Raw genomic sequence first — 10,458 nt, forward strand, 5'->3', positions numbered from 1 at the left:
TGACATATCTGCACCGTTCTGCGCATTCAACATTCCAACATCTGCAGTATAGTATTTCCCTCTGCATGGTAACTCACCATTCCAGCATCTGCAGTACAGTATTGCATTTCCCCTGATTTTCACTTCGCCATTCCAGCATCTGCAGAATTGTATTTCCCCTGATTTGCACCTCATCATTCCAGCATCTGCAGAATTGTATTTCCCCTGATTTGCTCCTTACCATTCCAGCACCTGCAGTATTCTTTCCATGTGCTTTGTACCTCACAGTTCCTGTGTCTGCAGTATTGTATACTCCTCTGACTTGTACCTGACTATTTAACTATCTGCAGTAGTTTGCTCCTGCAGTGTCTTGTCTCTGTCTGCACTATTGTACCTTTCCTGTGCCTTCCACCTCAACATTACTGTATCTGCGGAATTGTATTTCTCCCGTGCTTTATAACACAGTGTTGCTGTATCTGCAGAATAATAGTTCTCCTCTCCCTCGTCCCTCACCATTACAGAATATTATTAAGAAATAAAGTAGATGGGCTTGAGGCACAGTTGGAAATTGGTAAGTATGATGTTGTCGAATAACAGAGACATGGCTTCAAGTGGACAGGGCTTGGGAAATGAATATTCAAGGGTATATGTCCTATCGAAAGGACAGACTGATGGGCAGAGGGGGTAGGGTGGCTCTGTTGGTGAGGAATGATATTCAGTCCCTTGCGAGGGGGGACATAGAATCAGGAGATATAGAGTCAGTATGGATAGAACTGAGAAATTCTAAGGGTAGATAGACCCTAATGGGAGTTATCTACAGGCCCCCAAACCGTAGTCTGGATGTAGGGTGTATCTTGAATCAAGAGTTAAAATTGGCATGTCTCAAAGGTAATGCTACAATTGTTATGGGGGATTTCAACATGCAGGTAGGCTGGAGGAATCAGGTTGGTACTGGACCCCAAGAAAGGGAGTTTGTGGAGTCCCTCCGAGATGGATTCTTAGAACAGCTTTTACTGGGGCCTACCAGAGAGAACGCAATTCTAGATTTAGTGTTGTGCAATGATCCGGATTTGATCAGGGACCTCGAGGTAACGGAGCCATAAGGAGGTAGTGACCATAATATGATGAGTTTTAATCTACAATTTGAGAGGGAGAAGGGAAACTCAGAAGTGTCAGTATAACAGTTGAACAAAGGGAACTATGGAGCTATGAGGGAGGAGCTGGCCAAAGTTCAATTGAACAATACCCTAGCAGGGATGACAGTGGAACAGCAATGGCAAGTGTTTCTGGGAATAATGCGGAAGGTGCAGGATCAATTCATTCCAAAGAGGAAGAAAGATCCTAAGGGGAGTAAGGGGAGGCCGTGGCTGACAAAGGAAGTAATGGACAGTATAAAAATAAAAGAGAAGAAGTATAACATAGCAAAGACGAGTGGGAAGCCGGAGGATTGGGAAACTTTGAAAGAGCAACAGAAGGTAACTAAAAAGGCAATACGCGGATAAAAAATAAGGTACGAAGGTAAACTAGCCAAGAATATAAAGGAGGATAGGAAAAGCTCCTTTAGGTATGTGAAAAGGAAAAAAATAGTTAAGACCAAAATTGGGCCCTTGAAGAAAGAAACGGGTGAATTTATTATGGGGAACAAGGAAATGGCGGACGAGTTGAACAGGTACTTTGGATCTGTCTTCACTAGGGAAGACACAAACAATCTCCCAGATGTAATAGTGGCCAAAGGACCTAGGGTAATGGATGAACTGAACTAAATTAATATTAGGCAGGAAATGGTGTTGGATAGACTGTTGTGTCTGAAGGCTGATAAGTCCCCGGGACCTGATGGCCTGCATCCCAGGGTACTTAAGGAAGTGGCTTTAGAAATCGTGGACGCATTGGTAATCATTTTCCAATGTTCTATAGATTCCGGATCAGTTCCTGTGGATTGGAGGGTGGCTAATGTTGTCCCTCTCTTCAAGAAGGGAGGAAGAGAGAAAACAGGGAATTATAGACCGGTTAGCCTGATGTCGGTGGTGGGAAAGATGCTGGAGTCAATTATAAAAGATGAAATTACGACACATCTGGATAGCAGTAACAGGATTGGTCCGAGTCAGCATGGATTTACGAAGGGGAAATCGTGCTTGACTAATCTTCTGAAATTTTTTGAAGATGTAACTATGAAAATGGACAAGGGAGAGCCGGTGAATGTAGTGTACCTGGACTTTCAGAAAGCCTTTGATAAAGTCCCACATAGGAGATTAGTGGACAAAATTAGGGCACATGGTATTGGGGGCAGAGTACTGACATGGATTGAAAATTGGCTGGCTGACAGAAAACAAAGAGTAGCGATTAATGAGTCCCTTTCGGAATGGCAGGCGGTGACCAGTGGGGTACCGCAGGGTAGCGTGTGTGTCTCAGTGTTCAGAGAACCAACCCAGCCAGTGTGTGTCTCAGTTGGGCCCGGTGACAGTCAGGAGCTGTAGCACCCCTCCCCCCAATCTCCCTGTGCACAAATCAGCAAACACTCCAGAAATGGTCAATTCCAGTTTATTTTTAAATTACAGTGAAACTTTGAAACTATATTGTGGGTGTTGCTTTCTGTGACCACTCTCTCTGTGTGAGCTCAGAGACTGGTCCCGATGGTCTCCAGTCCTGTCCCTCGACCAGCAGTGGACAGAACCCCAATGGCCATCGACGGCCCCAAACCCTCCCCCATCCTATCCCACCGTGCTAAGGATGACAGCTGCTGATTGGCTGAGAGCTGATGCCATTCCTTTAGGGTGGGCTGTGCTGATTGGACCGGAGCTCTAGAGCCAGCAGTGATTGGATGAAATGTCTGCTCCCAATGATTGGTGGGTGGGACGATGGGGGAAGGGAAGCGGAAGGGAAAATGTCTCCAGGCATGAGCTCCATGTGAAGGTGTATTTTGGACCCTTTTCCTTTAGAGGCCACACCATGATGCTTTTCTCCTCCCTCCCTGGCTCCTGGGCTGGGGAAACTGTGAGTACACTCCAGAACTCAGATTGTTGACACTCAAAGACCACCCAGAAGGAGGAACAAAACAGCCCAATCACCCCCCTCAAAACCTAAAGGGACGACCAGGTGGGGGAAAACGTCCGGTCGCTGGATGAATGAAGAGGAGCTGACGAGGGAACAGCGAGCAAAGGACCAGCTTTCAAGGGAGCTGAACGTCACCCCTGGTATCCTCGACACACTGCTGGCGACTCACCAAGCAGCCCAGAGGATGAGGAGGGAGGAGGGGCCTGGCTGGGAAGAGAGGCTTAAAGTGTCCTGGACCGACACAATGAAAGTGAGCATTCTTCATGAACGCCCTGCGGCTGGGATTCCTGAATCCGATGAGTATCCTGTCTTAAAACAGCCAAAGTCCGTCGGAAGCTGAGTGTCCAGGTTCATGTCCTGACCGTTCAGCTCCTGTTGGGTCTGGTGATGGCGTTCCAGAATAACCTTCACTTTGATCAGTTTGCCCCAGGAGCCAGATTCTGTTCCCCCGCAGGGTCTGTCCTCCTCACCCTGAGGTCCAGTTGGGCAGTGTCCAGCAGTGTGTGGTCATGTTGGAATGAAGGTAGGCTTGTCTTTAAAGGTCAGATGACTTGGCATTCTCCTGGGGCTCCCGAACCAGCCCAACAGTGGATGGTGGTCCAGGTTAACCCTTTCCTGGCCTCACAAACCGTACGCAAACTCCTTTATGTTTCACTACTGTCGGGCCGGCTCTCTCGTCACTCTTGTCCCAGTTAAGTTCCACCTGCCATTCCTTGACCATTTCCCACCTGGTCTCCATCCCATTGTAACCTTAGACAACCCTCACTTTCACCGCTCTCCAATTTCAGTGTCATCCACAAACTAACTATATCGCCTACATTCTCCTCTGAAATATGAACACAAGACATACAGCAGATTAAAACAGGACGACTACAAGACCGTTTACACTTATAGATTCAGACAGGGAGCGAATCACTGCCTGAATATTAAATGTAACAGGTTCCCTGGTCTGTGGTTTGACAATGGGCACCGTCTGACATCACTGAAAGACCTTTGACATCACCTTTGACCTTGGGAATGGTAGAGGTGGGATTGTTCATTCTCTCTGACCCCTTGTTCATGCTAAGGGACATTCGGTGCTAAAATGGTGCTTGGGAACAAGGAATGTCTGAGACATTGCACAAAATATTCTAAATTAATCCCAGATTAAATCAACCTCAAAGAATTGAGAAATAAAGTTGAATATTGTATGGAAAATATAAATTAATAATGAAAATGATGTTTTTGGGGGCTTCTTGTGAACACTGTCCCACTGTCAGTAGTCCCCAGGAAAACACAGTGAAGTTACTGATGAACTTCTGTGAACACGGACCCTCTCCCTGCTGACACCCTGAATACATTCTTACACTTGGGACCCCTTGTAAGCACAGTCACACTTCCGTGAGCTTCCTGTGACCTCCATCCCACTCCTGGGATCCTGCCCTGAACACTCCGATGGTCCCACGAGGTGAACAGGTCTGTCTTTAGTAAACGTTTACAGTGAAGGTCCAGTCAGCTGGTTTCCATGATTCCCCTGTTGATCTCTTGTATCTTGCTTCCTAAAGGACTCCAGCTATTCTCCCAAAACATCCCTGACTAAAGGTCACTTTTGACCTTCTGCCTTCGTCATGGATACCTCCTCCCTTGGTGACAGGGATCAGGCTGTTCCATTTTCCACAGGGATGGGAGAAGAGCAGCAGAGCAAACTGATGGTCTGATGGTGAATCCGTCAGCAATCAAAGAGTTACTGTATACAGTGCAGACACAGGCCATTTGGCCCAACTGGTCTATGCTACCCAAGATGCCCCTCCTACATTTATATTAACACGAGGAATTCTGCAGATGCTGGAAATTCAAGCAACACACGTCAAAGTTGCTGGTGAACGCAGCAGGCCAAATCTTGGTTGTGGAAGGTCGAAGGGTCTCAGCCCAAAACGTCGACCGTACCTCTTCCTAGAGATGCTGCCTGTCCTGTTGCGTTCACCAGCAACTTATATGTGTGTTGCTCCCCTCTTACATTGTCCCCTTTGCCAACATTTGGCCCATAACCCTGTAAACGTTTCCAATCCATGTACCGGCCTTTTGGCTAAGATCAAGTGTAGTATCTGTTCTTATCAGACCAGAAGGCGCAGGAGGAGAGTTCGCGCTGACGCAGGGGTGGATCCTAATGCTGATTGGCCTCCAATCTAACACCCCATACCAGCGACGACAGCAGTGAGTTAGAAGATGGCAGCAGCGAGCAGTACATCAGCTCGAGGCCAGGGTATCAAGAACACTGTCAGGCTGACAGTGCGAGACCGGAACGGGGGCACCGGCTTCACCCGAGAGACCTTCATCCGGAAGGTCTTGCTGGATGGCTGCGGATTTACGCCCGATGACATCTACTGCGTCCAGGACTTCGCAGGTTTCTTCGATGTCACTTTCCGGCAGTCTGCAGGGTGGCAGAAGCTGTACCAGCAGCTTCAGCTGAAGGCGACAGAGGCGCCGCTGTCGCTACTGAAAGCACAGCCCCTCTTTGCAACGGCTACGCAACAGGAAAGGACAATCACGGTGCACATGTTCAACCCGCACGTGCCAGTGGTAGATGTCCTTACATTCCTCGCTCGGTATGTGGAGAGCGTAGGAACACCAGCAGACGTGAAGGACGGACTGGGAATCTGGACCAGCAAACGGCAGGTGAAGGTGAAGCTGAGGTTGGATACCAACGGCGGCATCATCCACCCCCCCTCCGTCTTCGCCATCGGAGGGAACCGAGGGTACATGGTGTACGCGGGACAACCCAGGGTGTGCCGAAACTGCGGCAAGGAAGGGCACATCGCAGCCCAGTGCAGGGTGGTGATGTGCAAGAACTGTAAAATGGAAGGCCACCTGACCAAAGACTGCACGCAGGCCAAGGCCTGCAACCTCTGCGGACAGGCCGGCCACCTGTACAGAGCCTGCCCGAAGCGTGGGGGCACCTACGCACAGGCGACCAGGGGAGGTGCTGGCCCTGAAAGGGCCCAGGCTGATGCGGACGTACCCGCCAGCGCTGCAGATGAGGCACCCGACAGGACGGAGGACGAGACCAGGGAGGAAGGTGCAAGCACCCCAAGACCTGCCACCCCACTGCAGACCCTCCAGGACCAGGCAAACGACGAGCAGGAGTCCATGGAGGAGGGGAGAGCTGAGGCGGAAACCGAATGGAAGGTCGTGAAACGAAAAAAGACCCAAAAGGCGGCGGCCAAGCGACAGAAGGCGGAGCAACGCCAGAAAAGGGCAGGGAACCACGCAGCCCCTGGTACCCTGTCCTCTTCAGAGGAGGAAGGAGTTGGGGGAGGCCAGCAGCCCCGGCGGAAGAAGCGGCTGGCAGAACAGGTGGAGAGGAGGAGAGAGAGGGGAGAAAGTCTGCTGGCCACCCCCCAAGTACAGGAGGCGGAGAGCAGCAGACGCACAGAGCTCCGGGAACCCGGGAGCAGAGCCACGGCTGGCACCCAGCAGCCGGAAGGGGAAGCAGCCCAGGAAGTCAGCAACCCCCCGGGCCCAGACCCAGAACCAGAACGGCCACACACGGAGGAGTACTACCAGCAGTACCTGAGCCCACAGGAGGTGGAAAACTTCACAAAGGCGGTGGGGATGAAGGCTCAGGATGGCAAGAGTGAGGACGGAGAGCAGCCAAAATAAAAGACTTAACGATGGCAGACCTTAAATTGGCGTGCTTGAATGTGCGAAGTTTGAAGAGTACTGGGCGATGCGTCAGCACGCTCCAGTACCTGGACACTGTAAAGGCCGATGTGACCTTCCTCCAGGAGTGTGGACTACCACATCTCCGTAACTACCGGAGGTGGTCACGGTGGTGGAAAAAAGGTTTGTCGGTGTGGTCGGGGGGCAACGATTGTCGCGCTTCCGGCCTGGGGATTCTGCTGCGGGGAGGCAACTTCTCAATCACCCAAGTTAAAGAGGTGGTTGCGGGGCGCCTCCTGGTAGCAGACGTCAAATACCGGGGCACTCCGCTCCGGCTGATCAACATGTACGCCTCCCCCGTGCGGAGCGAGCGGCTGGCCGTCTTCGAGCAGCTCCCACAGCTGCTGGTGACGACCCAGCCGGTCGTTCTGGCCGGAGACTTCAATTGCACCATTGATGCGGCTGGAGGACCCGGCAGTGCCGACGGCAGGCTAGACAGTACCTCTAGACTCCTGAGGGAAATGGTGAAGACAGCCAAGCTGCGCGACGCCTTTGGCACCCCCACAGGTGGAGCACAGCCGCAAGCCACCTGGACACGATCGGACGGCTCAGCCCGCTCCCGGATCGACTTCCTCTTCCTGTCTGAGTCCCTCACGGTCAGGTCCACCGACGTCACGCCGGTGTTCTTCTCTGACCACTGCCTTCTGAGAGCCACCTGTCACTTACGGGAGGACCAGAAGGCAGGCAGGGGGACGTGGAAGCTGAACGTAAAGCTGCTGACCCCAGAGAACATCGAGGAACTAGAGAGGGAGTACACAGGTTGGAGAACCTTGAAAGCCTTCTTTGATTCCCCGGTTCACTGGTGGGAAGCCACCAAGGAGAACATTAAGAGGTTCTTCATCCGCAAGGGTATTCAGAAGGCAAGGCAGGAGCAGAGGGAACTGCGTAAACTCCAGACAGAGTTGCAGCAACTTCTCCTTCTGCAGTCGAAGGGGGTGGATGTCAGGGAGGAACTGCGAGAGGTGAGGGGCCGGCAAGCCCAGCACCTCGCCGCCGAATCCTCCAAGATCATCTTCCGATCAAGGGTCCAAACCGTGGAGCAGGACGAGACGTGCTCACGCTTCTTCTTCCAAAAGGTGCACAGGGGGAGCTCTGTGATCCACAACCTTAAGGAAGAGGACGGCTCAGTCGCGTCCTCGCAGACCGACATACTGAGGATCTGCAAGTCCTTCTATGCCGGTCTGTACGAGGAAAAGGCCACAGAATCCACAGCCTCCCGCAACTTCCTGTCGTCTATCACGCAGGTCTTAGACGACGGCAAGCGGGAGAGTCTGGATCGGCCACTGACCCTGGACGAGCTGACAGGCTCCATCCGTTCCTTCGGGTCGGGTAAGACTCCCGGAAGCGACGGCTTACCGGCCGAGTTGTACTCGGCTCTGTGGAACTGGATGGGCCCAGACCTGCTGGAAGTGTACAACGCTATGCTTCTGGCCGGCAGTATGTCTGAGTCCATGAGGAAGGGCATCATCACCCTCATCTACAAGCAGAAGGGGGAAAGGGAGGACATTAGGAATTGGAGACCCATCTCTCTCCTGAATGTGGACTACAAGATCCTGTCCAAGGCTATCGCCAACAGGGTCAAGTCTGCTCTGGGACAGGTGATCCACCCGGACCAAACCTGTGCTGTACCGGGCAGGAAGATCTCAGACAGCCTCGCGCTGCTGAGGGACACCATCGCCTACGTGCAGGACAGGGGGGTGGACGCCTGCCTGGTCAGCTTGGACCAGGAGAAAGCCTTCGACAGGATATCGCACACGTACATGGCGGACGTGCTCTCCAAAATGGGATTTGGGGAGGGAATCCGGAATTGGATCAGACTGCTCTACACAGACATCCGTAGTGCAGTCCAGGTCAACGGGTGGGAAACAGACAGCTTCCCCATCAGGTCTGGAGTCAGGCAGGGCTGCCCCCTCTCCCCTGTCTTGTTTGTCTGCTGCATAGAACCCTTTGTGGAAGCCATCAGGAGGGATGAGGGCATAAGAGGGGTGACGCTGCCAGGCAGTGGAGGGACCCAAGTGAAAACCTCCCTGTACATGGACGACGTCACCGTCTTCTGCTCTGATCCGAGGTCAGTTCGCAGGTTGATTGGCACCTGCGAACAGTTCGAGCTAGCGTCGGGGGCCAGGGTCAACCGCACGAAGAGCGAAGCCATGCTCTTTGGCAACTGGCCCGACCGATCCAGCGTCCCCTTCACCATCAGGTCTGACCACGTGAAGGTGTTGGGGATCTGGTTCGGAGGGGCTGAGGCGTGCAACAAGAACTGGCAGGAGCGGACTGCCAAGGTGAAACAGAAACTGGGACTGTGGGGAGGGCGCTCCCTGTCGATAACGGGCAAGAACCTGGTCATCAGGTGTGAGGTGCTCTCAGGGCTGCTGTACTTGGCGCAGGTCTGGCCCGTCCCCCGCTCCTACAGCTCGGAAATCACCCGGGCTGTCTTCAGATTCGTCTGGGGATCCAAGATGGAGCGGGTGAGACGGACCGCCATGCACAAGTCCCTGGACAACGGGGGCAAGAACGTCCCCAATGTCGCCCTCACCCTGATGGCCAGCTTCGTATGTGGCTGCATCAGGTTGTGTGTAGAGCCCAGGTATGTGGGCACCAAGTACCACTATGTGCCCAGGTTCTACTTGTCGCCCTGGCTGCGAAGGATGGGTCTGGCCCCACTCCCGCGCAACGCCCCAGTCAGCTGGTCGTTGCCGGCATACCTATCCCACGTAGCAAAGTTCTTCCAGGAGAACGCCTTTGACCACAAGGCCATCAGGCAGTGGTCGGCACGAAGTGTCCTGCAGGCACTGCAGGAGAAGGACGTGACGGACACAGTGGGGTGGTTCCCTGAGCAGACTGTCCAGTTCATCTGGCAAAATGCCTCATCGCCAGATCTCACCAACAGGCACCAAGACCTCGCCTGGCTGGCGGTAAGAGGGGCCCTCCCAGTCAGAGCCCTCCTGTACGCCCGGAACGTCGTCTCCGCACCCCACTGCCCACGGGAGGACTGCAGTGAGGAGGAGTCTGTGACCCACCTCTTTGCACACTGCCAGTTCGCAAAGAGGGTGTGGAGGAGGATGGACGGGCTAGTGTCACGTTTCATCCCCAGCAGCTGCGTGACAGAGGACTCTCTGATCTACGGGCTGTTCCCGGGGACGCACACGGAGACCAACATCCGGTGCTGCTGGCAGATCATCAACTCGGTGAAAGACGCTCTTTGGTCAGCCCGAAACTTGATCATCTACCAGCACATGGAGATGTCCGTGGGAGAATGCTGCCGACTGGCACACTCTCGGCTGCAGGAGTACGTGCTGAGGGACGCACTGAAACTTGGTGCAGCCACCGCAAGGGCCCGGTGGGGAAGGACCACAGTATAGGTTTCTCCACCCGTGGGAGTGGGAGGGGTCGGTGGGCGAGGAGTATACCCCTCAACAATGAGATGCTAAGCTGAACTACTGGAGTGCCACGTGGGTGGCTATAAACACGGGTATTTTACTGAGTATAATGGAAACGTATGTAAAGGATGAAAAGTTATTGAATGGTTTATTGTATATATTTATTTTTGAATAAAGTATATTTTGAAATAAAAAAAAAAAAAAAAAACTGTATCTCACCACTTCTCGGCCTTTTGGCTAAGATCAAGTGTAGTATCTGTTCTTATCAGACCAGAAGGCGGAGGAGGAGAGTTCGCGCTGACGCAGGGGTGGATCCTAATGCTGATTGGCCTCCAATCTAACACCCCAT

General features: G+C 52.8%; 2 pseudogenes; both read left to right on the forward strand.

Moving 5' to 3' along the window:
• The first annotated feature begins 5,074 nt into the window (after positions 1 to 5,074).
• LOC140186523 (U2 spliceosomal RNA) lies at positions 5,075 to 5,207 on the forward strand (annotated as a pseudogene).
• Positions 5,208 to 10,326: 5,119 nt separating this feature from the next.
• On the forward strand, positions 10,327 to 10,458 carry LOC140186534 (U2 spliceosomal RNA; annotated as a pseudogene).

This window comes from Mobula birostris, chromosome 22 (genome assembly GCF_030028105.1).
Source record: "Mobula birostris isolate sMobBir1 chromosome 22, sMobBir1.hap1, whole genome shotgun sequence".
In the NCBI taxonomy this organism is placed as follows: Eukaryota; Metazoa; Chordata; class Chondrichthyes; order Myliobatiformes; family Myliobatidae; genus Mobula; species Mobula birostris.